Source organism: Natator depressus, chromosome 2 (genome assembly GCF_965152275.1).
Source record: "Natator depressus isolate rNatDep1 chromosome 2, rNatDep2.hap1, whole genome shotgun sequence".
Lineage (NCBI taxonomy): Eukaryota > Metazoa > Chordata > Testudines > Cheloniidae > Natator > Natator depressus.
This window is the reverse complement of record NC_134235.1, coordinates 261344599-261358255: the sequence shown is the minus strand read 5'-3', so window position 1 is coordinate 261358255 and position 13657 is coordinate 261344599. Positions and strand designations below refer to the sequence as shown.

Genomic DNA, 13657 nt, shown 5'->3' with positions numbered 1-13657 from the left:
TTTAAGTGAATTAGAAGTTCTGTTCAAAAATAATTTCTTGTACTGTTTATCAGGATGTGTGGTTAAACTGGTGCAGCAAGAACAGTGGAAGGTGTAATTCTACCCTGAAAAGTGAAATTGAAAATAGCAACTTCTTACTCAAAAGCTCTGCTCCTATGTGTCTTGAGAGCCTTAGCTCCTGACTTCATTAACAAAACTAAGTTTTTCTTCTGCTTAGCCTGTTTAAGTCTGCAGAGCCAACACAATTAAGAGAAGGAGCTGGAGTCTATTCCTTCATGTGCATCATTGTTACTACATCCTGTGCAGTTACACCTATGTAAACCCATTAAAAGCAATGAGGTTTCATGACTGTTGAGGGCTTAATTTGGGGCTATATAAGACAGAACCTAGCCTGATTCAGATAAATCCAGTCTGAGATTGCAGGGCTGGGAAAAACAAATTTTACTTATTAAATGTGCTTATGTTACAGAGAAATAATTGAATGACAGTAAACAAGCCCCTACAATGCCAATTTTGAGAGTTGCTTTTCAGAACAGACATACACTTTTTAAAGAGCATGTAGATCATTTACAAAAGAGTCTGAAAGCTCTATATAGAGGGTGGTGCCCTAATGCCCCTTCTTTAGTGCTTTACATTTCCACTGCCCTGTATCAACAGGAATTAGTACTCTTCACCAGTAGACGGGTGGCCTGTAATATACAGAAGGTCGGACTAGATCTGCTAGTCCCGTCTAGCTTTTAACTGTATGACTATTTGCATCAGGCTCACCTGCAAACCATGTACTGTCATTGGCAGTGGGGGCTGCTGCCAGAGATGATTAGAGCAGCAGGGGAAATTAAAGGGACAAAATTAATCTATTCACAAAGTACAGCTAGGGTTTTTTTCTCCTGGACTGTACAGCCCAAATGAATTATGGAACCAGTAGTGAGGTAGGCCCAAATGCTGGCCATCATTATATGGGAGGAAAGGGGCTGTAAGGTGGCTCCGCACTGGGCTCCTGTCTGAACAGGTTGTGTGGCTGGTGTGTGTAGGGAGAGGTGTGGTGGTACGACAGGTGTGGACAAGGATAAGAGCTCACCCAAAAATACTCATTCCCATTGTCACCCCGTACATCCTGCCTGCCTCCATGCAGGGGCCTTGTGAAGCTTCACTTGTACGAAACAATTCCACAGTATTTTGGAGCCAGGGCTTCAACCCCTGCAGGTCCCAACAGCAGTGCTGCGGGGAGGGGGTAATTGCTGTTGTATTTTTATGCCTTAGAGGCAGTAACAGCTGTGGGGGGGCGGCATCTGTCACTGGGAGCCTGGTGCACGGGATGTGCAGGTCCCCCTTTAATTCCCGCAGCAGCTAAGCATAAAGACAGGCCTGCGCTCCCTGCAGAGGGAGGGACCCTGCATGGGAGCCGGTCATCGGGGAGGGCCCAGGGCTGGCCCCCCAGGAGCGGGCACCGTGGGTGTGGAACTGGGCAGATGCAAAACGGGCTGTGGATGTGGAAGGCGGGGGGGAACGGACCTCCAGGGCTGTCAGCCCCGGGCTGGGTTAATCGCCCGCCCCGCTTCCATTCCGCCCCAGAGGAGGAAGCACGTTCCCAAGAGAGACCCCCGGAGACCCGCCCCGGCGCTGCTCAGTGCCCACGAGGGCTCGTGCGAAGAGCTGCCCGCTCCGCAGGGCGGCCACGGGTTCAAATCCTGCGGGAACGGCGGGGTGCGCGGCCCCTGCCGGCAGCCAGGCCGCGGCTCCCTCCGGGCCGCGCTCGCTCTGCTCCGCCCGGCAGCGGGGCCGGCCCGTGGCGAGGCGGCGCCGGGACTCTGCCCAGCCCGCAGCGGGAGCGGGGCTCGGCCGGGCCGGGCCCGCGGGAGCAGCCCCGCCCGGGGGGGCCATGGCCGAGCGGGCCGCTGCCCAGGTGAGGGCCCGGCGGGCGGGGGAGCCTCGGGCCCCGGGAGCGTCTCCCCGCCCGGCCCGGGCCCCGGGAGCGCGGTGCTGGCCGGGGCTAAAGTCTGCTGGCCGGGGCCCCGGGGCTAAAGTCTGCTGGGAAGGCGAGTGGCCGCGGCTCCGGCCTGGGGCAAGGCCTGCTTCGGCCGCCCTCCGCGCGCTCTCCCAGCCAGGCAGCACCCCGGGGGGCTTGCTTCGCCCGCGGCGGTTTCACAGGGTTTCAGAGCCCTGCAAGCTGCGGGCTGGGCCCTGATGTGGGGAAGAAGAGGGGGGAGGTTCCAAAGTTACCTTGTCTCTGACCCCTTTCGCACTCCTCCCCCCCACGCCCCGGGCAGAGATTGGCTTTGTCTCACTTGTCCCCTCTGGGTCAAGGACAATAGCCCCGTCTTCTCTGTTCTCTGTCCTACAACTTCTAGGCCTGGCAGAGTCTTTTGGCTCTGGTGTCCTAAAACTGCCCGGGGATGTGGTGAGGGGAGCGTTTGTGTGTACCATCCTGGCTGTTAGCGCTGGGAAAGAGTGAGATCTAAATTCCAGCTCTGTTCCTGAACTGAGTGCAGATTGCTGGCGGTGGAGGGAGGAAACGTTTCATACAAGGAGTCTGGCTGGGTTCTCTAGTCTTCTTTCTCCTCCCCATCCCAATCATCCTCCCTGATTGACCTGCCTGTCTCAAGTCCCAGATCATCAGGACTCTCCCTTCAGTCAAGATCCGGGTGCAGCTCCTTTCAGAGCAACGCCTGCTGGCACAAAGTGGGCCGCTTGAGGCTTGTGAAGGCCTCTCCCTGCAGCACAGCGCACTCTGCTAGCCTGGGGGACCAGATATTGGGCACAGACTCTTAACCGCATTGGGGGAGCATGGGCTGCTGTCCCTGGGCCAGCACAACGCATGTTGGTTTGAAAGTGTAGAGAAACATGCATTTCACCCATGTAATACTAGGCCTCCCTCCCTCCCTTCTAATCAGGGGAGATGCCCCGAGCTGTCTGATGATGCTGATTTTGGCAGCTTAAGGTGATTGTTAAATAATAGTAAAAAAATAATTCTACCATTCATTCATATGGCATTAGGATGTGCATTACAACCTCTGCTAGGGTCTCCAACTGAGATTAGGGCCACATTCTGATGAACACTGTATCTACACATCATGAGAAACAGGCCCTGCCTTAAAGAGCTTGCAGTCTAAACAGCTAAGGCTGAACAAGGACAAGTGAAAGGGACTCTTCTCATCCCCATTTACAGTGGGGTCTGATCTAGGGAGGAATGCGACTTGTTCAGTTTTACCCAAGGAGACTGTGGCAGAGATGGAAATAGACCACACATCTCCTGAGTCCCTGTCCAGTACGTTAACCATAAACCCATCCTTGTTCTCCTTTCGTTTTGGGCCCAGGGTCACTCAGGCAGAAGACCGTGTTAGTGGAGATGTTTTCCTGTCATGCTCTAAGCAGAAACTTAGGAGTAAAAGCTAACGGTCATAGTTTTCAAACCAAAAGCTTTAGTGCTTTGAAATAGGGAAAAGTGCACAACACAGGCGGAGTATTGACTATCTACAAAGTCTGTTTTGTAATATGAAGTTATTGACCCAAACAAAGGTCCCAAAATATGTGAACCTGTTGATGAGACCAATTTGGGGCCTTTTCAGAAAACATCAGAACAGTTTGAAAGTGTATTGCAGGTGGAGTTCAGGTTTTCATATGTTGAATTTCAGACTGATGCAGGTTAAATTGTTAGAGTGTAAAAACACAGCTGATGATGAAAATATCGACAGACTTTGACACATCTGGAGAGTGACTCTCTTAGAACAAAGATCCAGCGAGTGGCAGCTTGTGTATTGTTTACCTTGCTAAATGTCTTTCCATTTCTGTCCTTTCAAATAGGCTCCAGAATGGGATGCAGAGTCATGGTGCCTTTGCAGCCACCTGCTGACCCTGAAGAAATTCCCCTTAGAGAAACCCAGCTGCAAACAGCAGAGATTTCTTTGACCATGGTGGCTGAAGTTCAAGCCATAGAGAGGAAGGTGGATTCTCAGGCCGCACAGTTGCTGAATCTGAATGGGAGAATGGGGACAGCTGAGAAGAAACTAGTCAGCTGTGAGGAAACAATGGTGGAGTTTGGAAACCAGCTGGAGAGTAAGTGGGCTGTGCTGGGAACTCTGATCCAGGAGTATGGGCTGCTGCAGAGGAGGCTGGAGAACATGGAGAACCTGCTGAAGAACAGGAACTTCTGGATCCTGGGACTCCCCCCAGGCACTAAGGGAGAAGTCCCTAAGGTAACAATAACCCAGCTGGTGCAGAAGAGCAGAGGTAAAGCTGATTGTCAGATATCGAAGGGGTGTTTGTGTCTTGTGGCTGGTAGGTTCTTTAAGGCACTGCCGATATGGATCTCATTGATAGATACTTTTGTACCCAGGAATAAAATCTGGGTGGGGAGGGGGGAGAGATTGCCTGTCCCTTTAATTCTGGTTCCATTCCCCCAGTCAGCACTGATGTAACTCTCAAAAAGACTCTGACATCATCTTCTGCCTCTTCTCATTCAAATTACTGGGGTGTTGGCTCATCTTCCAGAGACCTGCGGTAGGAGGGGTCCCTATGTGTCTAAATTCATTCACATTGCTGACCTCCTGCTGGTGAGATTTTCTTCCGTCTGTGTTGTCTTTTCTCATGGTCTCTCAATGTTATTTTAGGACCAAACTCTCTGCTGATGTAGCTATACTAAAATCAGTGGAATTCCACCAGCAGAGAAATTGGCCTTTAGCCTCTATGGCTGAGGATAGTTCTGCCTCGGTGCACATTCGAGTTTTGACCTGTTAGGTGTATCCACCAACAAGGGAGTTAACTGAAGCGACTTGATCGCTTCTTTGTGGACATGTAGAGTGTGTCTACTCTGCACGCTCCTCATGGCGGTGTGCAGAGTTCATACACTAGCTTGGGTATAAATAGCAGTGTAGACAGTGAGGCACGGTTTAGGTGAGTAGAACCACACCAGAACATTAGGGTATGTATCCTACATGGCTCTCTGCACACCCAAGGAGTTCCATCTCCGTCTACACTGCTGATTTTATCAGTGTATTACCCTGCTGCTGGAGCCTTTCTCCGCCCCGGGGGAAAGTATGCAGCGCTTGTGATTTCAGTCCCAGTGTCGTCTGATGCATCTCTGTATTTCTCTGAGCAGGGATGGGAGAGTGCAGCCAAATGGCAGAAGGAGCTTTGCAAGAACGTGATGAAGGGGAACTATGAGACTCTGATCTCCCTGGGTAAGGATCAGTTCTCACTCGCTTATTACAGATTTTGTGATGTGGCAAGAGCTGGGTTGGCTCTGGCTCAGAGTTATTGACCAAGGGTCAGATCCTCACTGGTGTAAATTGTTTATTGAAATGAATGGAGCTGTGACAGTTTGCACTAGGTGAGTACCTGCCTCCAGATCTTTATGCAGGATGCACAATGCGTTGTGTTCCTCTCCATCTGATGAGCCCTGAATCTGCTGCCAGGAGTCCAGCTCACCTGTCACCAGCTATCTCCATTTTCTGCATGCTCTTCGTTAACACTTCTGCAACTTGGTTCATAGGAGCAGGCACCTTCAGTGACAAAAAGGCATTTAAAATCACATCAAGTTTTATGTAATTAAAGACCAAAGAGCTCTATTCTTCTCCATGAACAGACTCTGCGATTTCCAAACCCAGCATCCTGTCCCAGATTGAATGAGGACAGGAGCCATGTGTTGGGGATGAGCCAGAAGAGACAGAAATCCCCATGGAGCCCAGCATGGGTATGGACATGGTTAAAACTCCAAAATCCTGGCAGGCTCTTTGGATTTCTCATATCCCAGGGTTCCTTATCCTCAAGACAATTCTGACCCTAGATTTCTCCACCCACCCCAATAGGTTCTAAATGTAATAACTCCCCTTTCTGACTTTCTGCCCATTGTCCTCTGGTAGTTTTCTCTGAATCCTCATTATTACCCTGTTTACATTTATTCAGGAAAGAAATGGTTTTTGGTAGCGAAGTGTTTGAAAAGCAATCTCTAAGCATTTTGTGGATGTTGGGAAAACACAGTCTCCTTCTTTCCCCTGAACAGACTCTCCAGTTCCTACACATGAGATTTCATCCTGGATTAAACAGGAGGAGGAGCTACGTATCCAGGATCAGCAGGACTCGGAGGAGAGAGAGATCCCTGCAGATCTTAGAATGGGTGAGCAATAGATTTAAACGACTGAGGAATGACAATAGACAGCGGTGGAAATCCGATCAAACCTTCCTGAGCTCCTATAATTCCATTGTTTTGTACATCTGTCATAACTTTGTAACTAGCCTTTGTCGGTGCATAAGAATGGGCATGCTGGTTCCATCTAGCCCAGTGTCCTATCTTCTGAGAGTGGCCACTGCCAGATGCTTCAGAGGGAGTGAACAAAACTGGGCAGTTGGAGTGATCTATCCTGTCATCCAGTCCCAGCATCTAACAGTTGGAGGTTTAGGGACACCCAGAGCACGATGTTGTGTCCCTGACCATCTCAGCTAACAGCCAATGACAGACCTATCCTTCATCAACTTCTCTAATTTATTTTTTTAACCCAATTATACTTTTGACCTTCACAACATCACCTGGAAACAAGTTCCAGAGATTGAGCGTGCATTGTGCGAGGAAGTACTTCCTTATGTTTGTGTTAAACCTGCTGCCGATTAATTTCATCAGGTGACCTAATTCTTGTGTTATGTGAGGGGGTAAACAGCGCTTCCTTATTCACTTTCTCTACCCCAGTCAGGATCTTATAGACTTCTGTCATATCCCCCTTTAGCCAGCTCTTTTCTGAGATCAACAGTCTGATCTTTTTAATCTCTTCTCATATGGAAGTTGTTTCACACCCCGAATAATTTTTGTTGCTCTTCCCTGTACTTTTCCCAACTCTGATACCTTGTTTGAGATGGGGTGACCAGAACTGCATTCCGTATTCAAGATGTGGGCGTACCATGGATTTACATAGAGGCAATAGGATATTTTCTGTCATACTTTCTATCGCTTTCCTAATGAATTCCTAACAGTCTGTTTGCTTTTTTGACTGCTGCTGCACATTGAGCAGATGTGTTCAGAGAACTATCCATGATGACTCCAAGATCTCTTTCTTGAGGGGTAACAGCTTATTTAGATCTCATCATTTTGTATGTGTAATTGGGTCAGATTATGTTTTCCAATATGCATTACTTTGCATTTATCGACATTGAATTTCATCTGCCATTTTGTTGCCCAGTCACCCAGTATTGTGAGGTCCCTTACACTCTTCACATTCTGCTTTGGACTTAACTATCTTGAGTAGTTTTATGTCATCTGCAATCTTTGCCACCTCACTGTTTATCCTTTTTTCCAGACCATTTATGAATATGTTGAACAGCCCTGGTCCCAGTACAGATCCTTGGGGGACTCTGCTAATTACCGCTCTTCACTGTGAAAATTGACTGTTTATTTGTACCCTTTATTTCCTGTCTTTTAACCAGTTACTGAGCCATGAGAGGACCTTCCCTCTTATCCCATGACTGTTTAGTTTGTTTAAGAGCGTTTGGTGAGGGACCTTGTCAAAAGCTCTCTGAAAGTCCAAGTACACTGGATCTACTGGATCCCCCTTGTCCACATGTTTGTTGACCCTCTCAAAGAACTCTAGAAAATTGGTGAGGCATGAATTGGCTTTACAAAGGCTGTGTTGATTCTTCTGCCACACATTGTGTGCATCGTAGTGTCTGATCATTCTGTTCTTTACTTTCAACCAGTTTCAACCAGTTTGCCTGGCACTGAAGTTAGGCTTAATGACCTGTAATTGCCAGGATTGCCTCTGGAGCCTTTTTAAAAAATTGGCGTCACGTTAGGTACCCTCCTGTTACCCACACGCTCTAGGGCACTTACCTTTACCCTTCCGTGGACTCAAGCCTAACCCAGTTAATTTAGGCACCTACCCTTACCCAGTTTCTAGGGCTCAAGTTTGCGGGGCCTTTTACCAATGAAAGAGCCGTACACAGTATTATCCTTAACTTCTAATTATTAACAGTTACCAAACAGAATACACACACTAAGCATACATTGCTCACTACTCCCAATAAGGCAGACAAACTTTTCCTGGTGGCCAGTCAAGATTAGATCGGCAGGGGCTCCAGCTTCCCGTGTACTATGATTGGCAGGGTGTTGAGGTCTGGCAACTCTGATCTGGGGTTGTGTCCTGAAGTTAGGTTCCAAAAAACTTCCTTTTGGACCCCAGTTTATATAGTTAAACTTGAGTCCTGCTTAGCTCTACTTTAACCAATCAATCATTTTTAAACGAAAGTCTACCAAACAGTTTTCAGAGTAGCAGCCGTGTTAGTCTGTATTCGCAAAAAGAAAAGGAGGACTTGTGGCACCTTAGAGACTAACCAATTTATTTCAGCATAAGCTTTCGTGAGCTACAGCTCACTTCATCGGATGCAACTACGAAACAGTGTTTTTCACCAATCACAGCCCATTACAAAATAATTCTTTACCCAGTCAGATCCCACCACTTTAGTTGATTTAAATCTTGCAAAATTAGTTATGCCACAGAGAGAAACAATCAAAAAACCAGACAAAGACTATACAGATAAACAGTAGAGAAGTGGGGACCATAAAGACAAAACAATGGAAGTACAGATTTCACAATCACAACTGTTAAGTGATTCCTTGCCAGACAAAATGATGTCAAACAAAGTTTTCTTTAAAGATTTTAAAATCTGTTTCTTTATCTGGTGATGACAGGTCCTGTTAGGACAGGGACGCCTTCTTAACAGTCTGATGTTACACTGCTTTGATGCAATTCAGATAGTGGTTCTGGTTTTGGTCCTGTAATCTGCTCTCAGTCATTCTTGTCCTCTTATACAAATTAATTGTGTGCATGTGATGAATTCTAGAACCTTGTGACAAACTTCATTTATCTTGCACCATGCCTGCCCTCTGCCCATTTATCTATCTCACCTGGAACGTGCAGTGTTCTACCTCTGAGCAGCTTCAAATCAAAGCCTGCTCATCTGCGCAAGGCTCAGTCAGTCACTGATTCAGAACTGACTGGCTTCAGGCCCAATGTATTACAACTCTGCAGGACTAGAAAGGGGAAGCTTATTTCACCTGAAGGGGGAAATCCCCAGCTTCCCAACAGGATGCACAGCACTTGCTTCTGAGAATAAACATAGAAACAAATATAGAAAAGTTATTTTAGGCCCCTGTTAGAAATGTTGATGACTCCATCTTCATCTGAAAGATTTAGAATCTTGGTAGCGAAGGGAGACTAGCTTCAAAGGCAGAGGGATACAAAAAGAATCCCAGCAAAAGGCATTGGTTAGTTAGTTCTGTAACCTGTGGCATACGCAGAATGCATGTTGGTGCAGTCCTATCGAAAGGCTTACCTGGCCCTTGTTTGGGATAACCTATGTGACTCCTGAGTTGTGTAGCCATCCCAAACTCAAGCCGATTAAAACCATTGATTGTGTACAGATTTCCAAACCCTGAAGTGTGTTCCCCTGGCAATGGACGAGAATATTGTAGATAAATCCCATTCCTCACTCCAACTTTGAAACCTCTGGTTTCCCACTGCCGTGCTGACCTGCCTTTCCTGTGTGTCTCACACTACGCCCCAGCAGGAAGGCCAGTATGCTGCAAAGCATTCTGGGTGCTCCGACATCCTGTGGCATGTGTGTGGGAGGGCAAAGGTGAGTAAGCCAGCAGGAGTGTCTGTCAGACAGGAAGGAGGCAGGGGAGCAGAGGTGCTGTAGGTGGAGCCTGCGCAGGTACCAGATGACAAGCCCCAGAGAGGAAACGGTTTGGCCACCAAGCTTGTGTGTTATACACTGTGGTTTTTGCTCTAATAAAAGTTGTCCTTTCATCTACCTTTTCCCTTCTAGACTAACGCTGCTGCCAGCCCTTTCTGCATTATGTATTGGAGATGTCCTTCATCCGAGCCAGGTGACATCAATGTCCTGATTCTCTCTTTTGTGCCAGCAGATGCTGAGCTCATGATCAAAACAGAGGAGCAACGCCCTGAAGAAGGTCCTACCGACCTGGAGCTACCTGGGCCGTTGTCAGGACGAGCAGAGGAGGGAGCTTTCCAGGATGCTGAACGGGAAGCAGCCGTTGAGAGTCCTTGCACTTCGGTCAGCTCTCCAGGCAACACCCTGGGGGAACTTACTCAGCATGAAAGAGAACTCAAACCTGTTGCTGCCCAGCTCAGGGGCGATGCAGGAATAGCCCCCTGTGCGTGTGCCCAGTGTGGGAGGAACTTCACTCGAAAGGCATTCTCCTGTCGCACGAGAGACACCACACGGGTGAGAGGCCCTACACCTGTGCTGACTGTGGGAAGAGCTTTAGGCTCAAGATCAGCTTTGTGAAGCACCAGAGATGCCACACCAAGAGCAGCCCTATCCATGTAGCGAACGCCAGAAGAGCTTCAAGTGCCACTCGGCGCTCATGCGGCCCCAGATGATGCACAGGGGAGAGCGGCCGTATAAATGCGACCAGTGCAACAAAAGCTACAGCCGCAAGGAGCACCTCCAGAGCCGCCAGCGGCTGCCCACTGGGGAGAGGCCCTTCCAGTGCGCAACCTGCGAGAAGAGCTTCAGTCAAAAGTTCGTGCTTGTCTCGCATCAGCAGATCCACACAGGGGAGTGGCCTTATAAATGCACAGAGTGTGGGAAAGGCGTCGGTGAGAAATCCAAGCTGGCCAGGCACTACAGGATCCACACCGGTGAAAACCCCTACAGCAGCGCCCAGTGCGGGAAGAGCTTCCGCCTCAAGGTGAGCTTCGTAAGGCGCCAGACGAGCCATGGCAGTGAGAAGCCCTACCCGCACGCCCGGTGCGGCAAGAACTATAGCTACCTCTCCAGCCTCCTCCGGCGCCAGCTGATTCACGCGGGGCAGCGGCCCCATCAGTGCAACAAGTGCGGCAAAAGCTATGCCGAGAAATATCGCCTGCGGAATCACCAGCGTGTCCACCTGGACGAGGGATCGGAGCGGCGCATCCCCTGCGGGAAGAGCGTCTCGGGGAAGCAGGACCTCCTAAGCCACCAGCAGAGCCGTGCCGACGGATGCCATCGTCCGGCTTGTGGAGAGCGGCGTAAAGCACCAAAGAAACCACGGCAGGGAGAAGCCCTATGAATGCAGTGACTACGGGAAGAGCTTCAAGTGCCAGTCAGAGCTCACCCGCCACCGGAGAGTCCACACGGGGGAGAGGCCTTACAAATGCACCAAGTGTGACAAAAGCTACAGCCAGAAGTACCATCTCCTCCAGCACCTGCGCGTTCACACGGGGGAGCGGCCCCATCAGTGCAGTGACTGTGGGAAGAGCTTCATCCGGAAAGAACATCTCCTGAAACACCAGCGGATCCACGCTGGAGGGAGGCCTCCCCAGTGCAGCGAATGCAGGAGAAGCTTCCGATATAAGCAGTTGCTGAAAGACCATCAGAGGGCGCATGGAGTGGAGCCAGATCACCTGGAGGCTTCCCCAAAGACTGAAGCCTGGGTTCCTTAATGCAGACATAGGTTCTGGCCTGCCACGTATCTTCCAACAAGCGAAGCAAATACAGTACAGCGAGTTAACACACTCACCGTGCCCTGATCTGGAAAGCACTTACATGCGTGATTAACTTTAAGCATGTGACTTCCCTGGGACCAGTCACATCCTTAGTTTTTGCAGGTTCGGTCTCCATGTCTGTATTTATCATATAGCAGCCAAAGCTACGGAACCACCTGAGCGCTGGAGGAACATTCACTGCCAGAGATCGCTCACCCTTGGAGCTGGGAGGGAGACCTGAGCCTATGTGGCAGACTCGGCTAAACTGGAAACTGACTAGAAACTTTTGATAGCTAGATTCCTCCGCCCCCCCCCCCTGCTTGTGTACAGCAGGGGGGTGCCTCATATCCTGCAGCTGGTGTCTTGTTAGAATTCTCATCACAGATTTGTTTTATATGTACAGTTTGTGTATGGCTCCCATGGTTTCAGGTTTGCACATGTCCATTCTCTTCTAGCTAGGAGCTGTAGACTACTTTGTGGTTTACCACTGTTCCCCTGTGTAAAGACTCTATGGAAAGAATGGAGGGTAAGTGACCTATTGCCCACTTGCATGTTGGTTTTTCTAGAGACCGGACAGGACTGCTCATGCATGGCCTTGGGGGCTGGAGCCAGCCCTATCCTGGCCACTAAAAATAGGTCCTTTGGGTGAGCATAGGATTGGAAGTCCTGCATTCTAATCCTGGCTCTGCCTGTCTGGCCTTGGGCTGTGCCTCCGTGGCCATGCTTGTACATGACTTTGGATAATGTGTGACTTAGTTACTCAAAACTCAGTTTAAACCAATTATCTAGGAAATCAAACACGTTTAGTTTATTACCGATGAACGTAACAATCAGTGATAACGAGAGTCCAAGAGGTGGCAATTCCTACGTATGAGCCCAGGCCGCTCAGGCAGATGCTGGGAGGAAAGCAGGGCTTACAACCCCAGGGCTCTTAGCGGGAACCACCCCGTTGGTGCTCCGAAACCTACTGAAGTCATGAAGGGCAGGACACTGAAGATGGACAGGCAAATGCAAGCTGTACTCTGCCCCCAGTCCCATCTCGAGTGCTTGTTACTCTCTTACAAAGGAGAAGTGTTGATCCATTTTGAACCAATGTATGACACTAAATAATAAAGGAGCAGGTGCAAGACTGTGGATACTGAGTCCTGACCCCAACTGGCTAACCTGACAGCAGGAGTTGTCACAGGAGGGGGGAACAAAGACAAGGAAGGTTATGTGACTGTGTGAGCGTACAGACCTTAGCCTGAAGGTTACATAGGTGTGTTTAAATATACGCAGCTGGATTCTAAGCCCACTTGAAGAAGTGAGTTTAAATAAACTCTTTAAAAAGCCAAATGTAGACGCCGTGTTTTTGAACCCAACTCCATAGGAAGAAGTGAAACGGCAGTGACCCGTTTTCCTCCCACCATTTCATTGGAGGCAGGGAAATAAGTGTTCACCACAGCAGCATTCCCATAGGCGTGAATCTGTAGTGACCCTGGGTCAGCAAAGCAGACGACTTACTACAAAATTAACTGCAGCCTCAACCCATAATGTGGTGTTCTGGCAGAATTCCCATGAACTTCCAATGCGGACCCAAGGTAGAATGCATTTATTTAACCCATTTGTACCAGTGTTTCCCCCCTTCCAGAGTAGCTGGCCATCCCTAATCTAGCTGTATTGAAAATGTACTTAAGTTCTGTCCAGAGACAGCCTGATCCCATGGAAAGCTGCTCAGTGATGTCCAATGGATGTAGAATCAGGTCTTAACTTCCTTTCCATGCTAAGTGGTTAAATTGCACTCTGCCTCACTTCCCTGAAGCAGAGTCTGAAGGGCAGCAGAGAGCCCGTCTAGCTACAGGCAGCTAGTTAGTTATAAGCTGAGTGTGTTGAGTCAGAGCAGCCCTCTTATCACTGGGATCAACTTCCACCATCCCCACACTGAATGTGCTTGTAATGGGGGACATTCACCTCTTGAGTGCCTCCTGGTGGCTGGGTGTGGTACCGCAGTCCTTTTCCCGCTTCTGGCACCCCCCTGTAGGTTGTTGACCAGGCTTGGCGGGTCTTCAGGGGCTCAGCCCTCTGGCTGGCTCACACAGTCACAATAAACCCCTTCCAAAGTCCAGTGGAACTGTCTGCCCTCCCCAGAGTTTTCAGCCCCAGCTCTGGGCCCTTTAAATTCAGCCCTTCATTCAGGCGTCCAG

The 13657-nt window shown here is 49.3% G+C and overlaps 1 pseudogene; it reads left to right on the top strand.

Annotated features, from left to right (window-relative positions):
* The first annotated feature begins 1879 nt into the window (after positions 1–1879).
* Positions 1880–12770, top strand: LOC141983406 (uncharacterized; annotated as a pseudogene).
* The last annotated feature ends 887 nt before the right edge of the window (positions 12771–13657 follow it).